This window comes from Caretta caretta, chromosome 10, assembly GCF_965140235.1.
Source record: "Caretta caretta isolate rCarCar2 chromosome 10, rCarCar1.hap1, whole genome shotgun sequence".
Classification (NCBI taxonomy): Eukaryota; Metazoa; Chordata; order Testudines; family Cheloniidae; genus Caretta; species Caretta caretta.
In genome coordinates, this window is record NC_134215.1 from 63227036 (window position 1) to 63240978 (window position 13943).

At 42.3% G+C, this 13943-nt stretch overlaps 1 long non-coding RNA gene across 1 annotated transcript in view; it reads left to right on the forward strand.

The window, feature by feature from the left end:
- Window positions 1-13943, forward strand: part of LOC142073393 (uncharacterized) — a 142492-nt gene that overhangs the window by 126972 nt on the left and 1577 nt on the right. The gene's annotated exons all lie outside the window — the stretch shown is intronic.

Below are 13943 nucleotides of genomic sequence, written 5' to 3' on the forward strand. Positions count from 1 at the left end.
CAAAACCCACCAGGCTAGTTGGCAATTTTTGCTTCCCAAGTGGTGTTGGTAGCATCCCTCTTTGACAGTCTCATCAAAAGCCAAGAACTGATTAAGATTTTGGGTCAAATTCTGCACTTGATCAAACCCATTGGAATCAACAGAATGTGACCCATTTTCAATGACTGAATTCTCGCCCTCAAGAAGTAATTAATCCAAAACAAGGCTGAGGCACGCAGGTGTGTGGGGGCAGGGGTAGCCTGAAGCTTACATACAGAACAGCCTGAGTGCTATCAGGGAGCACCCTGGGGCTGAGGCTACATTTAAACAGGAAAAGGAAGCTAATCAAGACAGAGAGAAGGGGCAACAGCTATGCTAGCTGCTAGGGGTTGAAGGCCCCTGGCCCCCAGCCTGACCTAGGCCTTAGAGAACTTGGTTAAGCTGTGCCTTCTCTGGATAGGGTCCAGAGTGACCTAGACAAATTGGAGGATTGGGCCAAAAGAAATCTGATGAGATTCAACAAGGACAAGTGCAGAGTTCTGACTTAGGAAGGAAGAATCCCATGCACCGCTACAGGCTGGGTACTGACTGGTTAAGCATCAGTTCTGCAGAAAAGGATCTGGGGATTATCGTGGATGAGAAGCTAGATAGACTGAGAAGTGTGCCCTTATTGCCAAAAAGGCTAACGGCATATTGGGCTGCATTAATAGGAGCATTGCTAGCAGATCGAGGGAAGTGTTTATTCCCCTCTATTAAGCACTGGTGAGGCCAAACCTGGAGTATTGCATCCAGTTTTGGTCCCTCCACTACATAAGGGATGTGGACAAATTGGAGAGAGTCCAGCGGAGGAAAACGAAAATGATTAGGGGGCTGGGGAACATGACTTATGAGGAGAGGCTGAGGGAACTGGGGTTATTTAGTCTGCAGAAGAGAAGAGTGAGGGGGGATTTGTTAGCAGCCTTCAATTATCTGAAGGGGGGAGGTTTCAAAGAGGATGGAGGTAGGCTGTTCTCAGTGATGACAGAACAAAAAGCAATGATCTCAAGTTGCAGTGGAGGAGGTCTAGGTTGGATATTCGGAAACACTATTTCACTAGGGGGGTGTGAAGCACTGGAATGGGTTACCTAGGGAGGTGGTGGAATCTCCATCCTTGTAGGTTTTTAAGGCCCGGCTTGACAAAGCCTTGGCTGGAATGATTTAGTTGATGTTGGTCCTGCTTTGAGTAGGGGATTAGACTAGAAGACCTCCTGAGGTCTCTTCCAACCTTAATATTCATGATTCTATGACCTCCTGCTTAAGGGAATGGAAGAAAGTCAGCCTGCCTCCTGGAACAAGAGAACAAGGAATGCTCCTGGCTGGGGTTGGTTTGGGTTTTGGCCTCCCCTCCTGAGACCTTGTGCAGTGGGTATTGCCACTAACCTTGTCGTGTTTATTCTGTGGAGAACTACATTCTTTAGAGAGAACTTTACGTGCTGAATTCAGCTGATAAGGAAATTGAGCCATTTGGATTTGTGTCACCGCAACCAGGTTCCAACCAGAGACACCACTAATGTATTTCTAAATGTAAGCTCATGTATCGTATCCTTAGCTATGGATTTTGTTACCACTAGCACTCAGAATAGTCCTGAGCCTTACCAACTTTAAGGAGCATTGCAATAGCAGGGCCCGTCTAGAAGTTACAATATTGGGAATAAACTCCTGCACATCAGTATTGCAACACAGCTCTTTGTAATCCAAAATATAACTTTCTTATTAGATACCTAGATCCAGAGCCTCTCAGACCAAGTCAAGTTGTTGGGCTCCAGCAATGTAAGTTCTGGCTCCACGGGGGAACTTTGAGATAGCTGGTTCAGGAGGGAATAGAACCAGGCTTGTAGGAGATGTTTCTTTCTCAGATAGGAACCCTGTTGGTGGAAACTATGAAGTCCTGACTGGTTTAAATTTGCTCTTACCAGGGCTAAATCCTTCATTCAGGGTAGCCATTGTCCCACATGATTGGGGTGCAGAATATTCCCTAAGTTTTAGCATTTAGTGTCACCTCCTTTTACTAGCTCATTTTAATGGTTACATATATTTTCATATAATTATCTATTAAAATGTATGTTTGAAATCTTTAATTTGTAGTTCTAAAAACAAAACCAACCCCCTCTCCCCACAGATTCCTTGTTGTGACAGTTTCTACAGTGCTTTTCAGAGTTGGTTGGTTTAAAAAACCACAATCAAACTCAAAATCCAGATAACTTCAGCCAGCTCTAGTACTTGCCCAGTGATACATCTTTCCTGCTGTAATGAAAGAGCCTGTTTAGTGGCTGAGGACCGGGAGTCCTGGTTCCTCAGTTCTTTTTCTACCACTGAGTAAATTGTGAGTTTGGGACAAGTTGCTTACCTTTCTGTATTTCAAACTACCAAGCTGTAGCATGGGCATAACAAGTCACCTACCTCTAAGCGGTGTTGTGATGTGTAATTAATATGAGAAAAATGCTTTGAGATCATAAGAGGAAAGAATATAAGTAGGGAAAATAACACTTGTAATACATCGCAGCATTCTTCTAGCAGAGGACAGAAGAAGTCTATAGATATGGTGAATATGGTTTCGTTTTATTTACATAGCTGAGTTGGTGAAATTTCATTTGAAAACTATTTGAAAAGCATCAAACACAAAAAGATCCATATGCAGCTGTTTTAATATTAAATTCAGTAGCTGAATCTAATCTTTTCACAAAATACAACTGTGTGCTTTGCAAAATGGAACTAAATGCCGGTTTGCTTAATGTAGTTAGCACCATACTTAATAGTGTAATAATGCTGCTTTATACTCTCCTCATATTTATTTTGTCTGATTGCTCCACACTGAAAGAAACTATCAATATAGTATTTGCTGGTATGAATAAAGATGGGAGGATTATAGATGCAGTTTTATGGAACACGACTAGAGATGGTGATTCCTCAAATTAAGAACTCTGACATTTGGGAGGGAACATCCAAACCACACAGGTTTACAATGTTTATATATTTCATTATCTAAATGAAATACATAAAAACTTTAAGTGGGTTAACATTAATAATCAAATTAGTCTAATTATTGGGTTGATTAAACCATATCAGATAAACCAGCCATTCCTTATAAATTCTATGTAAGGAATGTGAGAAGGCAGCATTCTTGTCAAGTTAACACCCAAAATAACAGGGCATTATCAATCTCAGTGCCAATTGATATATTTAGGCTCCAGCCAAATAGCTGATATAGGGAGGATCAAATCATTCCCAGGTTGAAGCTAATTTGAGGTAGCTTGCCCAGGTTAATAGTGGTTAGGTGATAGCCAACCCATACAATGCAGGGTTATAATGAATTCCAATATAATTCAAGATGACAGATTTTTGAATATTGAATGTAATAAATTTAGGTGAAAATAACATGATTTCTCAGGATTAAGCATACAACTCCTAACCCATGAAATGTGTGTGATCTTAGGGTGTTTAACCTAGTGCTGGTTTTCATATCTGAGGAACTATTCTATAGTCACTTCTTAAATTCTAAGAGTTCTAGCCATGGCTCTACTAGTCATCTGCTGGAGTTAAAAACAAGTACAAGGAGGCTGAGGTACAAATGTTCTTCTGCAAAAGCATCAACCTTTTTGATTTGGTTTTCCAATGTCTATTAGTAGGAGGTGGTTGTGACTTTTGTGGTTTCATTCAGCTTCAGGTATCTAGTTGAAGAGATTACCTGATAGTCTTGGTGATTCCAGTGTTTAATGTTGATAGAATTGCTGGCTAGATGTTACTTGCTTGTAGAGTATGTTGATGTTGTATTCTGTTGGACTCCCCCTTACCAGACAGGAGGGTGGAGGAAGCACTGGCCTCTTTGTTAGGTACAGTAGCCACAGACCAACCACCAATGGCCATAGCAACAGCCGTGGCAAGCAAGCAAGTCAGCAGCAATGTTCCTTCCTTCCACTTTTTGAACATGGTGACCTGGCTGGTATTTTCTCCTTTGAAACTTCTCTTAGGAGCTTTTTGGTACATCAGAATAGAGAATTCTTCTTCTGAAGCCATTGACATCACCCAAAGGGGTCTGATTAGGTCCCCTTCATAGAAATGAAAAACCTTCCAGTCACTTCAGGCTCGGAATGTCCACAGATCCAAAAAAAATAGAGCCAGTCGGTCAGCAGGTCTCTGGCTATTTTGAGGTCATGGGTCAGTCCACAGACAGACATTCTTAACCACCCTAGAATGTCCTGACTCAAAAATTACACCCAAATGCAAAGGTAGCAAAAAGTTCTAACTGAAATCAGGAATACACCACTCAGACTTGAACTCATCCAGACAGGGACAGTTCCTGTTCTACAGATTCATGTACCTTCCCCTTTATATTTTGATCAACTCAATTTTGAACAGTGTTTTTTAAATACACCATCTGGGAGAAAGGTTGGATTTTAACTTTGAGTAAAAAGTCTTGTCCTCCTTAAATCACAATTCTGGCCTTCAATTTTTATGTGCAGGCCTGTCTGCTGCAGAATGGATTATAACTAGGCACGAAGCAGATGCAGAGGGAAGATTCCTGGCCCCAAGCATGTGGAGTGGTTGCAGATGTAAAGCCCACACTGTGGCCCCATTGTGAATGTTATGCCTCCAGCAGGGCCAAAGGATTTCTCTGCAATTTCTCCTCTTAGCCACTGAGGCTGATACAGTGCAGGGGTTCAGAAAGTGAAGTTCCTCCTCTCCTTCTGCTAGCTGCACTCCTCTTAGATCCAAATCAGCATGGAGCTGTGGTGATGAGGAGTTGATCACAGTTGCTGCCTCAGTGGCTGTCGTCAGTGAAGAAGGCAGGCAGAGCCATGTGGCCTGGGACCTTATTGTAGAGTAAAAATAGCACACATTTGCTGCACACCTTCCATTTCAGATTGTTGAAATATTCTGTGATGTACTCATCACTCTGAGAAATGAGAATCCTCACATATAGAAAGTTCATCCATCCTAAATACTAAGACCTTTACTTAGTTTTCACTCCTTCCTACGGAAGTTCACACTAACTTCATGCACACGCCCACTAAAAGACTGAGTGATAACTGAATAAAATCTTTAGGGTTTGGCCATTGGATTTGAGCTCCAATATATCAGAGAGTATGTTAATACTGGAAGTGCTCCCGTTGGATGTATACATTTTCTGTGTGTGCCATCTGCTGGAGTGTGATCACAACACAGTGCCCACTCTTAAATCTTTTCAATTGCCATTGTAATTAAACAATTACAAATTAAGTAAATAAAAAGAAGATGGTAAATATGTGAATAACACATCCTCTAGTTTTTTTGAAAGCACCTTTAAGGGGACTGTAGTGTGTGATATGTATGTAAGTAAGTGTCAATGCTGCACATACTTTAAAAAAAAGTCAATTTGTCTTAATAATGTGGACCTGCTACAAACTAAAAGGCACAATCAAAAGTCTCCATTTTAAAAGACAAACTTTAAAACTGAAAGATAAGTTGTCACAGGGTCACTCACCACACTGGTGCCTCCTGCTGGGCATTTCGGGAATTAGCTCAGTCTTAGCAGGTGTGCCCTTGGGTGGTGGAGGCTCTCCCATCCTCCCCTTTGCCTGCAGACCTGTTACGTCTCCTTTCTCTCAGCATCTGCTTTGTGGCACCATGTGTCTGGTTTTTGACTGGAACACCAAGTTGAAAAGGGACCTGGTGGCTTCAGTCAGCACAGCTGACTGGACCGTTAAAAGTCCGGTCGGCAGTGTTGCGGCACTAAGGCAGTCCTGGCACCATGCAGGGCCTTGGAAGTGGCCAGTGGGTCCAGCTCCTAGGTTGTGGGGGGGTAAGGGGCTCCACACGCTGCCCTCGCCCCGAGCACCAGCTCCGCACTCCCACTGGCCGGTTCCCAGCCAATGGAAGCGGGGGGAGGGGCGGGGGGAAGTGCCAGTGGGCGAGAACAGCATGCATGGAGCCCCCCACCTGCCTACTAGCGCTGGACCTGCTGGCTGCTTCCAGGGCACGCGTAATGCGGTGTCAGGACAGGCAGACAGCCTGCCTTAGTCGTCCCCCCCCACTGCACCGCTGACCGCGAGCTGCCCAAGGTAAACCCATGCCCCAACCCCAAACCCCTGCCCAGCCCTGAGCCCCCTCCTGCAAACACCTCATTCCCAGCCCCACCCCATAGCCTACACCCCCGGCCCAAAGCCCTCACCCCCCTGCACCCAACCCGCTGCCTCAACCCACAGCCGCCTCCCATATTCCGAATTGCTCAGCCTCACCCCCCCCAACCCAGAGCCCCCTCCTGCAAACCCCTCATCCCCAGCCCCACCCCAGAGCCAGCACCTCCAGCTCAGAGCCCTCACACACCCCAACACCTTGCTCAGCCCCCTCCCACACTCCGAATCCCTCGGCACCATGCCACAGCCTGGAGTCCCCTCATGTACCCCAAACCCCTCATCACCAGCCCCAACCCAGAGTCTGTACCCCCTCCCCCACCTTAACCCCTTGCCTCAACCTGAAGCCCCCTCCCACATTCCAAATCCCTCAGCTCCCCCCCCCCACACACACCTGGAGCCCCCTTCTCCAGCTCAATCCCCTCATCCCCAGCCCCATCCTGGATCCTGCACCCCCAGCCGGAGCCCTCACCCCCTCCCTCACCCCAATGAAAATGAGTGAGGGTGGGGGAGAGCAAGCCACCGAGGGAGGGGGAATGTAGTGAAGGGGGGGGCAGGGCCTTGGGGAAGGGGCAGGACTAAGGTGTTCAGTTTTGTGCAATTAGGAAGTTGGCAACCCTTACACCTCCAAGGAGAGTCCAGCACTTGCACCATGAACAGGGATGCTAGGGCTTGCAGGCCTGAGGCCCTGGGAAGGCCGCTCCTTTAGCAGCTAGTGGGGGAGGGCTTAGGCCCACCCACTACTCTGTAGGATCCCTGGGCCAGGGTCCAAAGAGCAGCTTCCTGCTACTTCTTCCTTACAGCTCCACCAGTCTGTCTTAATCCCCTGGGCCACTTCCCCACAGCCTCAGCATATTTGGCTCCTGCCTCTGGCTCCTTCACCGTCTTCCCAGGGCCTCAGGCCTGCAAGCCCTAGCATCCCTGTTCATGGTGCAAGTCTCTTCAGCCCTCTAGGAAGCTGGTCCCTTCCTTTGGGCTTCCTGCAGCAGATTGACTTGTGCTGGACTACAGCTTCCTTTTATAGGGGCCAGCTGGGCCCTGATTGGCTGGGCCAGCTGCTGCTCTAATTGGCTGCAGCCACTGCCCGAATTGGCTGCTTCCTTGCGGTCCTCCAAGCTGGGTTTTAACCCTATCAGGGTCAGTGCTGGACAGATGCCCCATTACATAAGTAAACAATATTTGTTTAGAAGTTCTTTAGTATCGAGTTTAAGGCTGATGCAACTAGTAGCTGGGTTATATTATTTTCAGCCTTAATAGTTTTAAAAGCCCTGAAGTTCTGGGAAATGTATTCTTCCAATACCAAATTCTACTCTGCTACACAATGGAGTTGCTTCAGATCTTTACTGGTGTAACTGAGAGCAGAATTTGGCCCGATAGCTGGATTGTTTTCCTGCCCATAACGATATTAAATTCCTTTCCTTCCACAAAACTGTAATTTTAATAAAGGCTATAGTTTAAGATTTAATGTTTCAATCCAGTGGAATAGTAACTGAAAGGATAAAATTAAAACTATTGGAGAATCCAGAGAGTGAACAATCTGAGTGCTATTGTTCTAATGTTAGTTTGTCCACTCTGACTTTTGGCATTTGTATTTTGTTAATAAATAATAAAATATAAATTTAAGCCTTTAAGACATCAAATCTTAGTTCTTTCCTTCAGACCTATGCTAGTGTGCCCTTCTCGATTTGTAGTGCCAGACCAAATTCTTCCTTGTTATACCCGTGCAACTGTATTGATTTCAGTGTACTGTCACAGGTATGAATGAGGTGAATTTCGCCCACTTTCTTTCCGTTGAAGACTTGTGCCATAATTTCACAGTGCATTCAGGAGTAAACAGACAAACTCATGTTTGAATTTTAATGATTTAATCTCTCATGATTTAATTGAAAACCATTGTGTGAAATCCTGGCCCCATTGAACAAAATGGGAGCTTTGTCATGGACCTCCATAGGGCCAGGTCTTCACCCATTGTATCTAATATTTTAAGTACTGATTGTGTAAATATACACGCTTTATTTTATTTTTTGTAGTTTGAGATCATGAAGTAAAGTGGACAATTTAAAACTTTTTTTATGCACAGTACTTTTATTTGTCAAACACCTTTTCCATATTTAAGGTCTGTTCATCTATAATGACACTAACTTGTAAAATACTGATCTATATGAATAGATTTAACACTAGTGAAGTAGTTACTGCCCAATAGTAGACCCAATGTCATTCTGAAGGTCAATAAACTTTTCACAATACCTGATAATGAAACATCATTTAAATCCAGAGCAATAACAAGGTACAATAGCACATTCATATCTAAATCAACAAATTTGCTTACATCCACACTGCAAATTTGAAAAGTGTTTTCACTATTTGCAGATCTTGTGGGGATGAAGGAAAGCACAGGAGAAGAATATGGGCCTGATCCTGCAAATACCCTTACAAGTAGCCCTATATATACCTACAGCTGGCTTGAGTAATGTTTTGGAAGATTGGGGTCCAGATTAACTGTTTATGGGTCCAATCCAGTAGTCCTTTCGTAGGTACATAGCAATAGGAATAATGACTGCAGGATCAAGCCCACTATTATCAAAGCAGATAGGGACAAGGCTAGCTCAAAATATTTATGGAAAATAAATTTACAAGTTTCTGTACAAATAACAAAACAAAACTCTCTTCATTTGACAATATTATTTCTGTCATGTTTCCAAATTCCAGGCCACAAACTCTCAAATAAGGTATTAAAGGAATGATTGTCATTCATTTTCCAGTTATCTACATAGTTTAATATAATCCTTTTTTAATTTGATAGCAAAATTCAAATATAATGTATTAATTCCATTACTGAGGAAAGCTTTATCTATTAAAGAATAATAATAATTATTAAATGGAAAATTAGAAACTAAGGTAGCTCTAGAAAAGTAAAGTCTGTTTCCTTTTTTTTTTTGTGCAGAGTGAACAGAAAGAGAATTAATATGTAGTTCGTTCTCAAAGAAAATGAAGGCACCATGATTTTTACAAGTTTTTGTACCAGTGTAAAATATGTGGTCAGCAAAATACTGTGCTTAACATTTTAAGGTATCAGGCATATCAAGGCATGTTCTTAACAGAAAGATGCAAATCAGTAAATGATCAAGTTAAAGGAGGCACAATCAGGACAAAATGTTCTCCTTTTGTTTTCTAAATCTATATTAATGGAGGCATCTTAGTCTAGAATGGAGGTACTGTGATCTAGGGGTGCAGGCATGGGCATGGAAAAGAAGAATTTCTCAGTTCTAATCCTGGCTCTGCAACTGAAGTGCTAAGTGGCCTTGGGCAAGACTCTTGACCTCTCTAGGCACAATTCAGATCTTAGTTGTACTGAAGTAACTCCATATGAGTTAATTTCACCTTGGGTGTGAAATTTTAGTTCTAATGAAGTCAATGGCAAAACTCCTAGTCACTCCAATAGGGCCAAGAATTCACCATGTGTTTCTGTTTTCCCATCTGTGAAATGTGACTAGTAGTACTTACTTACTTTCCTCATGTGAAAATGTATTAGTTAGTGTTTGTAAAGTGCTAAGTAACACTAATAGTACATTTTAGAGGTCCTTGGAAGGGAGATGGGATTTAAGCACCCTTTGTCTTCTATAACGTGCCCATTTATATACATTGTTTAAATTTTTAAGTTAGCAGTTATAATATTAATACCAGGTGGTTTTTAGAAGTATTCTCTTTTCTACTTTAATTAGGGTGTCAGATTTTTTATATCCAGTTTTTAAGAAAGTTGAATAAAAGTTTATTTCTTTTATGTTATAGTGAGAAAAAAATAGTCTAATCATATAACATATATGGAACTAACAAACCAGTAGCATTTGAACTCTCATCCTTCAGGTACCTGTCCAATCCACTGGCTGACACAGTGACATCAACATGTTCCTATTACATTTTTTAATGCCTGCAAAGAAAGATATTAAAACATTTTATAGGGATTACAGAGGTAAACAATTACATTCTATACCTTCCATACAAGCCTCTATCTGCAACATGTCATGAAAAATTAGATTTAATATTTTGTAGCTACAGCAAGAAGAAAAAAGATTAATTTCCCCACTTTTAGCTGTCTGTTTCTCCAGAGTACTGTATCAAAAACTAGGGCTGTTGACTAATCACAGTTAACTCACGTGATTAACTCAAAAAATTAATTGCAATTAAAAATTAATAATGATTATTCACAGTTTTAATCACACTGTTAAACAATAGAATACCAATTGAAATTTATTAAATATTTTTGGATGTTTTTCTACATTGTCAAATATATTGATTTCAATTACAACACAGAATACAAAGTTTACAGTGCTCACTTTATATTATTTTTATTATAAATACTTGCACTGTAAAAATGATAAACAAAAGAAATAGTATTTTTCAATTCACTTCATTCAAATACTGTAGTGCAATCTCTTTATCATGAAAGTGCAGCTTACAAATGGAGATTTTTTTTGTTACAAAACTCTACTCAAAAACAAAACAATGTAAAACTTTGGAACCTGCAAGTCCACTCAGTCCTACTTTTTGTTCAGCTAATCACTAGGATAAGCTTTTGTAGTAGGCATTGCAAGATATTTGTTTGCCAGATATGCTAAACACTGGTATGCCCCTTCATGCTTCAGCCACCATTCCAGGTGATACGCTTCCATGCTGATGACACTAGTTTAAAAAAATGCATTAATTAAATTTGTGACTGAACTCCTTGGGGGAGAATTGTATGTCTCCTGCTCTGTTTGACCTGCATTCTGCCATATATTTCATATTATAACAGTCTCAGATGATGATCTAGCAGATGTTGTTTGTTTTAAGAACACTTTCACAGCAGATTTGACAAAACACAAAGAAGGTACCAATGTGAGATTTCTAAAGATAACTACAGCACTTGACCGAAAGTTTAAGAATCTGAAATGCCTTCCAAAATCTGAGAGGGATGAGGTGTGGAGCATGTTCTCAGAAATCTTAAAAGAGCAACACTCCAATGCGGAAACTACAGACCCTGAACCACCATTCCAGACCACATGAATCCATGCTGATTCCCTATTTGGAATGGTGGTTGAAGCATGAAGGGACATATGAATCTTTAGTGCATCTAGTAAAAACCTTGCAAAAATGTCTAAAACAGTGCCACGAGAACGCCTGTTCTCACTTTCTGGTGACATTGTAAACAAGAAGTCAGCAACATTATCTCCCGCAAATGTAAACAAGTTTGTTTGTCTGAGCGATTGGCTGAAGTAAGACTGAGCGGACTTGTAGGCGCTAAAGTTTTACATTGTTTTGTTTTTGAATGCAGGTTTTTTGGTACATAATTCTACATTTGTAAGTTCAACTTTCATGATAAAGAGATTGCACTACAGTACTTGTAATGAAGGAATTGAAAAATACCATTTATTTTGGTTTTTACAGTGAAAATATTTGTAACCAAAAATAATTATAAAATGAGCACTGTACACTTTTTGTTTTGTGTTGTAATTGAAATCAATATATTTGAAAATGTAGAAAATATCCAAATATATTTAAATACATGGTGTTCTATTATTAACAGTGTGATTAATGACAATTTTTTTAATAGCTTGACAGCCCTATTAAAAATGCTTTTGTTCATGCAATGTGAGGGTCATCACATCAGTGCAGAAGCCCAAAGAGAATAAAGCCATTCCAGTGAGAACCGTTACAATATGTTTTCAGCAGATACTTTATAATAACTTATCTATTCTCTACCAAGACTGTCAATACATTAATGCTCTGTTTAGGCAGCTCTCTTAACCTAGGGATCTGAAATAACTTACAAACAATTTACAACTGAACCAATCTATACCCAAATCTGAGGTGAATACATCAGCTACTAATTAATGGGACCTGAATTTTGTTGTTGCTTTTCTTCTAGTCATTCCACATGGGTTTCTACATCAGGATATCTGCTGTGCCCTAGTAGTGTAAGGTGGGGAATTTAACTAGTTCATTACCACTTCCTCTTCTTTTTTTTCTACCCAACTCTTTGGGCATGAATTTTTCCAAAGCTCCTGAGTGACATAGGCACACACATCTCAGTGGAAGTCAATAGGATTCATGCTCTGAAGTCACTTAGGCTCTTTTCAGAGGAACAGCCGTGTTAGTCTGTATTCGCAAAAAGAAAAGGAGTACTTGTGGCACCTTAGAGACTAACCAATTTATTTGAGCATGAGCTTTCGTGAGCTACAGCTCACTTCATCAGATGTTCATCTGATGAAGTGAGCTGTAGCTCACGAAAGCTCATGCTCAAATAAATTGGTTAGTCTCTAAGGTGCCACAAGTACTCCTTTTCTTTAGGCTCTTTTGAAAATCACATTCTGTTTCTATAAGGTTTCAGTAAAAACATTTTCCTGGGCCTTATATTCAACCCAAAGTCAGCATTACCAAACAGATACCTAGTATTGCCTATACACTTAGTTGACAGAATGATCTAGGGGCTGCACTTCATTAAGATATAATACTTAGATAACATGCCAGTGGGTATAAGGAAGGCACTTTGGAAAAGCCTTAGCTAGCTAGCAGTAGTAAATTAATCTGCTGCCATTTTGATCTTTGAACTCCCTTGTAGCACCATCTTCCCTGGAAGATCTCCTTTTTTCCTTTTCTTCCCATTCTTCTTGGCACTTGTGAGACCTCAGCTGGAGTACTGTGTCCAAGTCTGGTGCCACAATTCAGAAACAGAGTAACCCAAAGGGGAGCAACAAAAAATGATAACCTTTCCCCCGGGTCAGATTTTAAAAAACTTGGCATGTTTAGTCTTGAGAAAAGAAGATGGGTGGTAACAGTTTTCAAATATGTTTAAGGCTGTAATAAAGAGGATGGTGTTCTCCATGTCCACTGAAGGTAGGACAAGAAGTTATGGGCTTAAAGAAAATTTAGGTTAGTTAAACTTTCTACCTATTAGAGTACTTAAACTCTGGAATAGGCTTCCAAAGGAAGTTGTCTAATTCCCATCAATGGTTTTTAAGAGCAGGTTGGACAAACACCTGTCAGGGATGGTCTAGGACAGGAGTGGGCAAACTTTTTGGCCTGAGGGCCACATCTGGGTATGGAAATTGTATGAGGAGTTCACTGTGCAGGAAGGGGCTCTGGGCTGGGGCACAGGGTTGGGGTGCAGTGGGGGGGTGAGGGCTTTGGCCGGGGGCATGGGCTGTGGGGATGAGGGTTTGGGGTGCAGGAGAGTGTTCCGGGCTGGGACCAAGGGGTTCGGAGGGCAGGAGGGGGATCAGGGCTGGGGCAGGGGGTTGGGGTGTGTGAGGGAGTCAGGGGTGCAGACTCCAGGCAGTGCTTACCTCAAGCAGCATCCGGAAGCAGCAGCATGTCCCACCTCCAGCTCCTACGTGGAGGTATGGCCAGGCAGCTCTGCATGCTGCCCAGTCCGCAGGTGCTGCCCCTGCAGCTCCAATTGGCCATGGTTCCCGGCCAATGGGTGCTGTGGGGGTGGCACTTGGGTTGGGGGCAGCATGTGGAGCCCCTTGGCTGCCCCTACATATAGGAGCTGGAGGGGGGACATGCTGCTGCTTCCAGGAGCTGCACAGAGCCACAGTATGCATGGAGCGGGGCAAGCCCCCGACCCCGCTCCTCGACTGGAGTGCTGGAGCAGGGCAAGCCCTGGACCCTGCTCCCTGGCCGGTGCTTGAGGGACAGATTAAAATGTCTGAAGGGCCCGATGCAGCTCCCGGGCCATAGTTTGCCCACCTCTGATCTAGGATAACTTGGTCCTATCTCAGCATAGGGGCTGGACTTGATGACCTCTTGAGGTCCCTTTCTGTTCTACTTTTTGAT